The 13,227-nt window shown below is 45.6% G+C and overlaps 1 pseudogene; it reads left to right on the forward strand.

The window, feature by feature from the left end:
* The first annotated feature begins 224 nt into the window (after window positions 1-224).
* On the forward strand, window positions 225-12,935 carry LOC105728060 (class I histocompatibility antigen, Gogo-B*0101 alpha chain-like; annotated as a pseudogene).
* The last annotated feature ends 292 nt before the right edge of the window (window positions 12,936-13,227 follow it).

Below are 13,227 nucleotides of genomic sequence, written 5' to 3' on the forward strand. Positions count from 1 at the left end.
CTCAGGCGCCGTGTCTGTACTGGGGAGGCGCAGCTTTGGGGAGTCCCCACTCCCCCGAGTTTCACTTCTTCCAACCTGTCAGGTTCTTCTTCCTGGATACTCATGACGCCTCTCCAGTTCTCACTCCCATTGGGTGCCGGGTTTCTAGATAAGCCAATCAGAGTCGCTGCGGTCCCGGTTCTGAAGCCCCCGGTCACCTACCTGGACTCAGATTCTCCCCAGGCGCCGAGGATGGGGTCATGGCGCCCCGAACCCTCCTCCTGCTGCTCTCGGGAACCCTTGCCCTGACTGAGAGTTGGGCTGGTGAGTGCGGGTTCGGGAGTAAAATGGCCTCTGCAGGGAGGAGCGAGGGACCCGCCGGGCGGGGGCGCAGGACCTGGGGCCACAGGGAGGAGGGTCGGGCGGGTCTCAGCCCCTCCTCGCCCCCAGGCTCCCACTCCATGAGGTATTTCTACACCGCCGTGTCCCGGCCCGGCCGCGGGGAGCCCCGCTTCATCTCCGTGGGCTACGTGGACGACACGTAGTTCGTGCGGTTCGACAGCGACGCCGCGAGTGGGAGAGGGGAGCCGCGGGCGCCGTGGATGGAGCACGAGGGGCAGGAGTATTGGGGCCGGGAGACACTGACCCTCAGGGCCAGCGCGCAGACTCATCGAGGGAACCTGCGGACCCTGCGCGGCTACTACAACCAGAGCGAGGCCGGTGAGTGACCCCGGCCCTGGGCGCAGATCACGGGCCCCTCTCATCCCCCACGGACGGTCCGCGTCGCCCCAAGTCTCCTGGTCGAGATCCACACTGAGGCTGCGGGACCCGCCCAGATCCTTGACCCTAGAGAGCTTCCAGACGCCTTTACCCGATTTCATTTTCAGTTTAGGCCCAAATCCCCGCAGCTTGGTCTAGGCGGGGGCGGGGTTTGGTGGATGGGTCTGACCGCTGGGGCGGGGCCAGGGTCTCACACACTCCAGACGACCTATGGCTGCGACCTGGGGCCTGATGGGCGCCTCCTCCACGGGTATTACCAACATGCCTGTGAAGGCAAGATTACATCGCCCTGAACAAGGACCTGCGCTCTTGGACAGCGGCTGACAGGGCTGCTCAGATTACTCAGCGCAAGTTGGAGGCCGCCCATGAGACGGAGGCGCTCAGAGCCTACCTGGAGGGCACATGCCTGAAGTGGTTCCGCAGATACCTGGCCAAGGGGAAGGAGACACTGCAGCATACTGGCACCAGGGGCAGTGGGGAGCCGTCCCCATCTCCTGTAGATCTCCCAGGATGACCTCCCATGGGGAGGGGAGGGAAAATGGGATCAGCGCTAGAATATTGCCCTCCCTTGAATGGAGAATGACATGAGTTTTCCTGAGTTTCCTCTGAGGGCCCCTCTGCTCTCTAGGACAATTAAGGGATGACCTCTGAGGAAATGGAGGGGAAGACAGTCCCTGGAATACTGATCAGGGGTCCACTTTGACCCCTGCAGCACCCTTGGGGCACCGTGATTTCTTCACTCAGGCCTTGTTCTCTGCCTCACACTCAATGTGTTTGAAGGTCTGATTCCAGCTTTTCTGAGTTCCTTGGCCTCCACTCAGGCCAGCACCAGAAGTCGCTGTTTCACCCTCAGAGACTAGAACTTTCCAAGGAATAGGAGATTATCCCAGGTGCTTGTGTCCAGGCTGGTGTCTGGGTTCTGTGCTCCCTTCCCCACCCCAGGTGTCCTGTCCATTCTCAGGACAGTTACAAGGTGCTGCTGGGGTGTCCCATGAGAGATGCAAAGTGCCTGAATTTTCTGACTCTTCCTATCAGACCCCCCAAAGACACAAGTAACCCGCCACACCGTCTCTGACCATAAGGCCACCCTGAGGTGCTGGACTCTGGGCTTCTACCCTGCGGAAATCACATTGACCTGGCAGCGGGATGGGGAGGACCAAACTCAGGAAGCTGAGCCTGTGGAGACCAGGCCCAAAGGGGATGGAACCTTCCAGAAGTGGGCAGCTGTGGTGATGCCTTCTGGAGAAGAACAGAGATACATGTGCCATGTGCAGTACAAGGGGCTGCCTGAATCCCTCACCCTGAGATGGGGTAAGGAGGGGGATGGGGTAAGAGGGGGATAGGGGCATCATGTCTCTTATCATGGAAACCAGGAGCCAGTCTGGAGCCCTTCAGCAGGGTCAGGGCTGAGGCCTGGGGGTTATGGCCCTTCACCTTCCCTTTCACAGAGCCATCTTCCCAGCTCACCATCTCCATCGTGGGCATCGTTGCTGACCTGGTTGTCTTTGGAGCTGTGGTCATCGGAGCTGTAGTCACTGCTGTGATATGGAGGAGGAAGAGCTCAGGTAGGGAAAGAGTGAGGGGTGGGGTCTGGGTTTTCTTGTCCCACTCAGGGTTTCAAGTCCCAGGTAGAAGTGTTCCCTGCCTCATTAGTGGAAAGCACCATCCACACTGGGCCGACCCAGCCTGTGGCCCTGTGTGCCAGTACTTCTTATTTTGTAAAGCACATGTAACAATGAAGGACAGATGTATCACCTTGATGATTGTGGTGTTGGGGTCCTGATTCCAGCATTCATGAATCAGGGGAAGGTCTCTGTTAAGGACAGACCTTAAGAGGGCAGTTGATCCAGGACCCACACCTGCTTTCCTCGTGTTTCCTTATTCTGTCCTGGGTCTGTAGTCACCTTGGCTAGAAACTTTTTTTGGAGGAAAGTTTCTTGGAGCCTCCAAGTCTAGGAAGCTCCTCTAAGATCTCATAGCCCTGCCTCCTTCCTGTCCCCTCACAGGACATTTTCTTCCCACAGGTGGAAAAAGAGGGAGCTACTCTCAGGCTGCCTGTATATGGTGGGGGCGGGTGTGTGGAGGAGATCATCCACCCCATAACTCCTCCTGTCCCACATCTCCTGTGGGCTGTGACCAGGTCCTCTTTTTGTTCTACCCTAGGCAGCTACAGTGCCCAGGGATCTGATGTGTCTCTCACAGCTTGTAAAGGTGAGATTTTGAGGGTCTGAAGTGGGTACGGGGTGGGGCAGCAGGGAAAGGACTGTGTAGTGAGGATTCTTTGATTGGTACATTTCAAGTGTGTGGTGGGCAGTTCAGAGTCTCATCACTTACCATGACTGACCTGAATTTGATCACACCTATTGTTTTCTGTAGCCTGAGACAGCTGCCTTGTGTGTGACTGAGATGTGGGATTTCTTCACGCCTCCCTTTTGTGACTTCAAGAGCCTCTGGCATCTCTTTCTGCAAAGGCATCTGAATGTGTCTGCATCCCTGTTAGCATAATGTGGTGAGGTGAAGAGACAGCCCAGCCTGTGTCCACTGTGACCCCTGTCTCCACGCTGACCTGTGTTCCCTCCCCAGTCATCTTTCCTGTTCCAGAGAGGTGGGGCTGGGTGTCTCCATCTCTGTCTTAGCTTCATGGTGCACTGAGCTGCAACCTCATACTTTCTTACTAAAAATGAGAATCTGAATATAAATTTGTTTTCTTAAATATTTGTCTTTAGAGGTTGATGGTTAATTAAGTCAATTCCTAAAATTTGGGCGAGAAAATAAAGACCTGAGAACCTTCTAGAATCTGTGTGTTCGCTGTGCTGAGTTTGTTGCCGGTGGGGATGGAGAAGGTTGTGAGGAGGCAAGTGTGGACAGGGCCACTGGGTTTTCTTCTAGTGTTTTTATGGCATTAGGTCTTAGTTTAAATCTTTAATCCATCTGGAGTTAATTTTTGTATAAGGTATAAGGAAGGGATTCAGTTTCATCTTTCTGCATATGGCTAGCCAGTTTTCCTAACACAATTTATTAAATAGGGAATCCTTTCACTATTGCTTGTTTTTGTCAGATTTGTCAAAGATCAGATGGTTACAGATGTGTGGTGTTACTTCTGAGGCCTCTGTTCTGTTCCACAAGTCTATATCTCTGTTTTGGTACCAGTACCATGCTGTTTTGATTACTGTAACCTTGTAGCATTGTTTGAAGTCAGATAGTGTGATGGCCTTCAGCTTTTTTTTTTTGCTTAGGATTCTCTTGGCTATGCATGCCCTTTTTTGGTTCCATATGGTGTTTAAGGATTTTTTACCCCCCAATTCTAAGAAAAAAGTCAATAGGTAGCTTTATGGGGATAGCATTGAATGTATAAATTACTTTGGGCAGTATGGCCATTTTCATTATATTGATTCTTCCTAACCATGAGCATGGAGTGTTTTTCCATCTGTTTGTGTCTTCTCTTATTTCTTTGACAGTATTTTGTAGTTCTCCTTGAAAATGTCCTTCACATCCCTTGTTAGTTGTATTCCTAGGTAGTTTATTCTCTTTGTAGTAGTTGTAAATGGGAGTTCACTCCTGATTTGGCTCTCTGTTTGTCTGTTATTGGTGTATAGCAATGCTTGTGATTTTTGCACATAGATTTTGTATGCTGAGAATTCACTCAAGTTGCTTATCAGCTTAAGGAGATTTTGGGCTGAGATGATGGGGTCTTCTAAATATACAATCATGTCATCTGCAAATAGAGACAATTTGACTTCCTCTTTTCCTAATAATACCCTTTATTTGTTTTTCTTGCCTAATTGTCCAGGCCAGAACTTCCAATACTATGTTGAATAGGAGTGGTGAGAGAGTTTATCCTTGTCTTGTGTCAGTTTTCAAAGGGAATGCTTCCAGTTTTCCCCATTCAGTATGATATTGACTGTGGGTTTGTCAGAAATAGCTCTAATTATTTTGAGATACGTTCCATCAGTACCTAGTTTATTGACAGTTTTAGCATAAAGGGCTGTTGAATTTTGTCAAAGGCTTTCTCTGCATCAATCATGTGGTTTTTGTCTTTGGTTCTGGCTGTGTGATGGATTACTTTTATTGATTTGTGTGTGTTGAGCCAACCTTGCATCCCATGTATGAATCTGACAATCTTGAGGGATAAGCTTTTGGATGTGCTCTTGGATTCAGTTTGCCAGCATTTTATTGAGGATTTTCGCATCGATGTTTATCAGGGATATTGGCCTGAAATGTTTTTTTTTAGTTGTGTCTCTGCCAGTTTTTGGTATCAGGATGATGTTGGCCTCAAAATGAGTTAGGGAGGATTCTCTCTTTTTCTATTGTTTGGCATAATTGCAGAAGGAATGGTACCAGCTCCCTTTTTACTCCTGGTAGAATTTGGCTGTGAACTCATCTGGTCCTGGCCTTTTTTTGGTTGGTAGGCTATGAATTGCTGTCTCGATTTCAGACCTTCTTATTGGTCTATTCAGGGATTCAATTTCTTCCTGGTTTAGTCTTGGGAGGGTGTAAGTGTCCAGGAATTCATCCATTTCTTCTTAATTTTCTGGCTTATTTGCATAGAGGTGTTTACAGTATTCTCTGATGGTAGTTTGTATTTCTGTGGGATCAGTGGTGATATCCCCTTTATCATTTTTTTCTTGCATCTATTTGATTCTTATCTCTTTTCTTCTTTATTAGTCTGGCTAGCAATCTATTTTTTTGATCTTTTCAAAAAAACAGTTCCTGGATTCATTGCTTGTTTGAAGAGTTTCTCCTGTCTCTATTTCCTTCACTTCTGCTCTGATCTTAGTTATTTCTTGTCTTCTGCTAGCTTTTGAATTTGTTTGTTCTTGCTCCTCCAGTTCTTTTAGCTGTGACATTAGGGTGTCAATTTTAGATCTTTCCTCCTTTCTCTTGTGGGCATTTAGTGCTATAAATTTCCCTCTAAACACTGCTTTAAATGTGTCCTGAGGTTTTGGTAGGTTGTGTCTTTATTCTGATTGGTTTCAAAGAACATCTTTATTTCTGCCTTCATTTTGTTATATGTCCAGTAGTCATTCAGGAGCAGGTTGTTCAGTTTCCATGTAGTTGTGTGGTTTTAAGTGGGTTTCTTAATCCTGAGTTCTAATTTGATTGCACTGTGGTCTGAGAGACTGTTTGTTATGATTTCCGTTATTTTGCATTTGCTGAGGAGTGTTTCATTTCCAGTTATGTGGTCTATTTTAGAACCAGTGTGATGTGGTTCTGAGATGAATGTATATTCTGTGGATTTGGGGTGGAAAGTTCTGTAGATGTCTATTAGGTCCACTTGGTCCAGATCTGAGTTCAAGTCCTGGATATCCTTGTTAATTTTCTGTCTCGTTGATCTGTCTAATATTGACAGTGTGGTGCTAAACTGTCCCACTATTAATGTGTGGGAGTCTAAGTCTCTTTGTAGGTCTCTAAGAACTTGCTTTATGAATCTGAGTGCTTCTGTATTGGGTGTATATATATTCAGGATAGTTAGGTCTTCTTGTTGCATTGATCCCTTTACCATTATGTAATGCCTTTTTTTTTTTGTCACTTTTGATCTTTCTTGGTTTAAAATCTGTTTTATCACAGACTAGGATTGCAAACCCTGCTTTTTAAAAATTTTTTGCTTTCCATTTGCTTGGTAAATATTCCTCCATTCCTTTATTTTGAGCCTATGTGTGTGTTTGCACGTGAGATCATCTCCTGAATATGGCACACTGATGGGTGCTGACACTTTATCCAATTTGCCAGTCTGTGTCTTTTAATTGGGGCATTTCGTCCATTTACATTTAAAGTTAATATTGTTATGTGTGAGTTTGATCATACCATTATAATGCTAGTTGTTTATTTTGCCCGTTAGTTGATACAATTTATTCATTGTGTCTATGGTCTTTCCAATTTGGTATGTTTTTGCAGTGGCTGGTATTGGTTGTTTCATTCCATGTTCATTGCTTCCTTCAGGAGCCCTTGTAAGGCAGGCCTAGTGGTGACAAAATCTCTCAGCATTTGCTTGTCCATAAAGGATTTTCTTTCTCCTTCGCTTATGAAGCTTAGTTTGGCTGGATATGAAATTCTGGCTTGAAAATTCTTTTCTCCAAGAATGTTGAATATTGGCCCCCATTTGCTTTTGGCTTATAGGATTTCTCCCAAGAGATCCGCTGTGAGTCTAATGGACTTCCCTTTGTAGGTAACCTGACCTTTCTCTCTGGCTGCCCTTAGCATTTTTTCCTTCATTTCAATGCTGGTGAATCTGATGATTATGTGTCTTGGGGTTACTCTTCTCAAGGAGTATCTTTGTGGTGTACTCTGTATTTCCTGAACTTGAATGTTGGCCTTCCCTGCTAGGTTGAAGTTCTCCTGGATAATATCCTAAAGAGAGTTTTCCAACTTGGCTTCATTCTCTCCATCATTTTCAGGTACACCGATCAAACATAGATTTGGTCTTTTCATGTAATCCCATATTTCTTGGAGGCTTTGTGCATTTCTTTTCACTCTTTTTTTTTTTAATGTTGTATTCTTGCTTTATTTCATTGAGTTGATCTTGAATCTCTGATATTCTTTCTTCTGCTTGGTTGATTTAGCTATTGAAACTTGTTTATGTGTCATGAAGTTCTTGTGCTGTCCTTTTGAGCTCCATCAGGTCGTTCATGTTCTTCTCTAAACTTGTTATTCTAGTTAGCGTTTCATCTAACCTTTTTTCAAGGTTTTTAATCTTCCTTGTATTGGGTTAGAACATGCTCCTTTATCTCAGAGAAGTTTCTTATTACCTACCTTCTGAAACCTACTTCTGTCAATTTGTCAAACTCATTCTCTGTCCAGTTTTATTCCTCTGCTGGTGAGGAGTTGTGATCCCTTGGAGGAGAAGAAGCATTCTGGTTTTTGGAATTTTCAGTCTTTTTGTGCTGGTTTCTTCCCATCTTTGTGGATTTATCTACTTTTGTCTTTGAAGTTAGTGACCTTTGGGACAGGTCTCTGAGTGGATGTCCTTTCTGGTGATGTTGAGACTATTTCTTTCTGTTTGTTAGTTTGCCTTCTAACAGTCAGGGCCCTCTGCTGCAGGTCTGCTGGAGTTTGCTGGAGGTCTACTCCATACCCTGCTGGCCGGGAAATCACCAGTGGGAGTTGCAGAACAGCATAGATTGCTGCCTGTTTCTTCCTCTGATAGTTTTGTACCAGAGCGTCACCCACCAGCTGCCAGTCAGAGCTCTCTTGTGTGAGGTGTCTGTTGGCCCCTACTGGGAGGTGTCTCACAGTCAGGATTCATGGGGGTCAGGACTGCCACTTGAGGAGGCAGTTTGTCCCTTATTTGAGCTGGAAAACTGTGCTGGGAGATTTTCCATCCTCTTCAGAGCTGCCAGGCAGGGACATTTAAGTTTGCTGAAGCTGAACCCGCAACAGCCTCCTGTACCCAAGTGCTCTGTCCCAGGAAGGTGGGGGCTTTATTTATAAATCCCTGATGGGCTGCTGCCTTTTTTTCAGAGATGCCCTGCCCCATGAGGTGGGAGTCTAGTGACACAGTCTGCCTGCAGAGGCCTTCCTAAGCTACTGTGGGCTCCACCCAGTTTGAACTTCCCAGTGACTTTGTTTACACTGATGTTAAAACCACCTAATGTAGTCTCAGCAATGGTGGACACCCTCCTCCCTCCCCCACCAAGCTCAAATGTCTCAAGTGGAGTTCAGACTGCTGTGCTGGCTATAAGAATTTAAGCTACTGGATCTTAGCTTGCTGGTCTTCGTGGGGGTGGGAGCCGCTGAGCCAGATCACTTAGCTCCTTGGCTTCAGCCCCCTTTCCAGGATAGTGAACGGTTCTTTCTCACTGGCGTTCCAGGCCCCACTGGGGTATGAGAAAAAAAACTGCTGTGGTTAGCTCAGTGTCTTCCAAAACAGCCACCTAGTTTTGTGCTGGAAAACTGGGACCTTGGTGTTATAGGCACCAGAGGGAATCTTCTGGTCTGCAGGTTGTGAAGACCATGGGAAAAGCACAGTATCTGGGCTGGAGTGCAGGGGACAGTCCCCAATGGCTGCCCTTGGCTAGGAGAGGGAGTTCCCCGGCCCCTTGCACTTCCCGGGTGAGGCGACGCCCCACACTGCTTTGGCTCGTGCTCCTTGGGCTGCATCCACTGTCCAACCAATCTCGATGACATGAACCGGGTATCTCAGCTGAAATGCAGAGATCACCTGCCTTCTGCTTCGATCTCTTTGGGAGCTGCACACTGAAGCTGTTCCTATTCAGCTATTTTGCCAGCAACCTGGTAATTTGTCTTATTTGTTTGTTTATTTATTTATTTACTTATTTTTGAGACTTAGTCTCACTCTTTTGCCATGGGAGTGCAGTGACTTGATCTTGGCTTACTGCAACCTCTATCTCTTGTGTTGAAGCAATTCTCTCATGTCAGCATCCTGAGTAGCTGGGATTACAGATGGGCGCCACCACCCCCTGCTAATTTTTGTATTTTTAGTGGATACGGGGTTTCACGATGTTGGTCAGGCTGGTCTCAAACTCCTGACCTCAAGTGATCTGACTGCCTTGGCCTACCAAAGTGCTGGGATTACAGGAGTGAGCCACCGCACATGACCTTCCTCTTATACTTTTGAGGAGATGGTCCCTCATGCCACAGATCACTGGATTCCTCAGAACGTCACCAATGCAGCAGACACTTGAATCTTTGTATAGTTCACCACCCTTTGGAATGCATTTGTGCTATGAAAACTTGCAGAGTATATTCCAGTTCTTGCTCATCAAATTTTAATACATGTCATTAACACAGTGAACAAATTTGAAGTTCTGAGAAATATTCAGATGGGTCAGTTCCTTTATATGATGGTAGCGAGCAGGATATGTAATGTGTCCTGGGGATAAAATTTAAAATGTAGAGTTTTTTGGTTTTGGTGAATATAAATAGCCTTTGGCCTTCTTTTTCATATGTATTGAAAATAATGCATTTAGACAGATCAACAGTCTTATACAATGAATAAGACTCTCTATAAATCTGATCTACTAAAAATATAACATTCTGGCCGGGCAAGGTAGCTCATGCAGCTAATCCCAGCACTTTGGGAGGTCAAGTCAGGTGGATCACTTGACCTCAGGAGTTTGAAACCAGCCTAGGCAATATGTGAAACATCCTCTCTACAAAAAATACAAAAAATATCTGAGTGTGGTTACTTGCACCTGTAGTCTCAGCTACTTAAGGGGCTGAGGCATGACAATCACTTGATCCCCAGAGGCGGAGGTTGCAGTAAGCTGGGATCTCACCACTGCACTCCAACCTGGGTGACGGAATGGGACCCTGTCTCAAAAAAAAAAAAAAAAATCATATTGAGACCAGTTAATAAAGTTGCGACTTTTTTTTTCTTTTTTGAGATGGAGTTTCACTCTTTTTGCCCAGACTGAAGTTTAGTGGAACGATCTCAGCCCACTGCAACCTCAGCCCCCCGAGTACAGGCGATTTTCCTGCTTCAAACTCCCGAGTAGCTAGGATTACAGGCGTGTGCCACCATGCCTGGCTAATTTTGTAGTTTTAGTAGAGACGGGGTTTCTCCATGTTGGTTAGGCTGGTCTCGAACTCCTGACCTCAGGTGATCTGCCTACCTCGGCCTCCCAAAGTGCTGGGATTTTAGACATGAGTCACCATGCCTGGCCCGAAGTTGCAACTAATTATTGGGTGAGTCTGAATTAGTCTATTTTCATCTGCAATTATCCGTCCAATTACTGCAAGAACTAAATCAGTGAATTAAACTGTTATATGATGGAACCAAATTCTTGCATCTTTTAAGTCTTGGAAGTTTGGCCCACTTTGCTTCTGCCTTGCTGCTACCTGGCCTCTGGCTTCCTGGGATTCTACTGTTCCCTTTGCTGCTAGGGACACAAGTTCTTTAACATCATCTCCTAGAGTCAGTTCCAGCCTGCAAACGACAGACAAAATGAGGTTAATACCCTGTTCACCTGCTTATTTCTTATTGCTTAGTAGAGTGCCCTTTGGCTCTTCCATAGAAATAGTCACCTGGTGGGCTGTCCACTTCTACAAAGCACATCCGTCTATGCCAGCAAGCTCACTGCTCAGTGCTCTGAGCTTTTCAATCTCTGTCTCCACAATCTGTTATAAAGTTTCTGGTATCTCTCCTTCATTTCATGTGAGCCATCACTTTTTATTAGAATGGTTTTCTTGAGATAAAATTCACATGTGTTATTCAACCATTTGAACTCAGTGGTTTTTAGTATCATCGTCACAATCAATTTTAGAACATTTTCATAAACCCATACCCATTTATTCCCAAGCAGTCGTCTCCATTTCCCTCTAACACCTACCTCCTCAGTCCTAGGCAACAAGAAATCTACTCTCTGTCCCTAGAGATTTAGTTTTTATGGACATTTCATATAAACAGATAATATAATGGATGGTGTTTGGTGATGGACTTCTTTCACATAGCAGAGTGTTTTCAAGATTCATCCATGTAGTTACATGTATCAGGATTCATTCCTTTTTAGGACCAAATAAAACATCTACACTGCTTACCCCACCTTGCTCATTTCTTCCTTTCAAAACCGCAACAGAGGCTTTCACCCATACCTTCCCCTCCTGCTCCACCTGATTGGCCCTAGTGCTGCTCCCTGTGGCCCTGCCTGTTGTGCTGTGCTCCTGCATCTGTGGGTAATTAGCTCTTCCTTCAGTGGCATCGGCCTCTCTGTGTCATCCCTCAGTCATCCAAATCCGTTGGGTATTTGAAACACCTACCAAAGCCCAAATCTTATAATTGGTTCATTCTAATATGCTCTTACTGAGACACCTGGGAATTCTCCAAGGTGTGCGTTCTCCCTCAGTGCAATAAGCGGTAAAGTCAACTTCTTCACCTAAGGTGTGCTCCCGGCGGTCTTTGGCTGAAGGGTATTCACACATTATTACTACTTTGTCTATTTACTTCTTATATGTCTTTGAGGCTGGTTAAGGGAATGGGTTTGTATATTTATGTGCTTGTGAATGACAGATTTTAAAACTTGTAATTAGTCAAATCAATCATCATCATTCTTTATGGCTTTCCGCACTTTGGTTATGCTTAGGAAATCCTTCATAATTGTAAAAACCTCACACATATTTTCACCTAGAATTTTTCTAGGTGAGACAATGAGGAAAGAGTCATCTTAGGGTGAAAAGGAAACAATTATTCCAAGTTGCAGGGAGGTAAAGTATACTAATGTGATGGAATTCTAAGGTTTAAATTCCTTGTTTCATAATTTTGGAAAAGTGTCTATGGTGTCTGTAGAGCACTTGATATATGTGGCATTGATAAATACTTTCTCTTGGGATAAGTGAAGGGTTATTTGCCTCCTTAGTGTTCACTAAGTTAAAGAAAACATTATGCCAGATTTCCAAGGAAATACAGATGTGGGTTGGCAACAGGGATATACATTTCTGAAAACTTGAGACTTTGAAGTGATGTCACGTTCTGGTTAATGTCTGAACACTATGGTTGTTAAAATACACATTAAGCTGGGCACAGTGGCTCATGCCTGTAATCCCAGCTACTCGAGAGGCAGAGATGGGAGGATCACCTGCACCCAGGAAGTCAAGGTTGCAGTGAGCTCTAATCACACCACTGCACTCCAGCCTAGTTGACAGAGTGAGATTTTGTCTGAAAAACAAAATAAAATAAAACACATTCATTAAAATTTCTTGAGCATACTGTATTTTAATGTTATATCTAAGACCCGTAGACAAATCCATGGCTCCCTTATGAAGTAACTTTGATATATATCAATCTGTATGTTACAAAGTGTATCTTTGGGGAGATTAAAAAGAACACTCTAGTATGCACTGTTAGATATGATAGCTACTAGTCACAAGTGGCTATTGAAATTAATTAAAGAAAATTTAAAATTCGACTGCACAGTCACACTAGCCGCAGAGACAGGAGCAGAGATTCACAAGCCATGTGCAGCACAAGGGGCTACCGGGCCCCTCACCCTGAGATGGGGTAAGCAGGTGATGAGGGGTGGAGTCTCTTCTCAAGAAAAGCAGGAGCAGTTCTGGAGACCTTCAGGAGGGTCATGGCTGAGGCCCTGAGATTAGAGCCCCTCACCTTCTCTTCCTTTCCCAGAGCAGTCTTCCAGCCCACCCTCCCCATTGTGGGCACCATTGCTGGCCTGGTTCTCTTCGGAGTTGTGGGCACTGGAGCTGTGGTGGCTACCCTTGTGATGCAGAGGTGGAAGAGCTCTGGTATGTAAGGGGTGGGGTCTGCATTATCTTGTTCCTTTTGGCCTCCTTAATAAAAATTACCACACATACACAAAGTACACACACACAGACACACACACACACACACACACACACAGAGCACAAATACTCATGCTCACAGTCCCTGTATGCTAAACTTTCTGTAATGTAAAGCACTTGTGAAGATAAAGGACACATCACCTTGATGATTCTAGAGATGGGAGCTGATTTCCAGCAGTCATAGGTCAGAGGGGAAGTATTCTGCTGAGGAGAGAC

This window comes from Aotus nancymaae, unplaced genomic scaffold, assembly GCF_030222135.1.
Source record: "Aotus nancymaae isolate 86718 unplaced genomic scaffold, 86718_ANA_hifiasm-v0.15.2.pri h1tg000027l, whole genome shotgun sequence".
NCBI lineage: Eukaryota > Metazoa > Chordata > Mammalia > Primates > Aotidae > Aotus > Aotus nancymaae.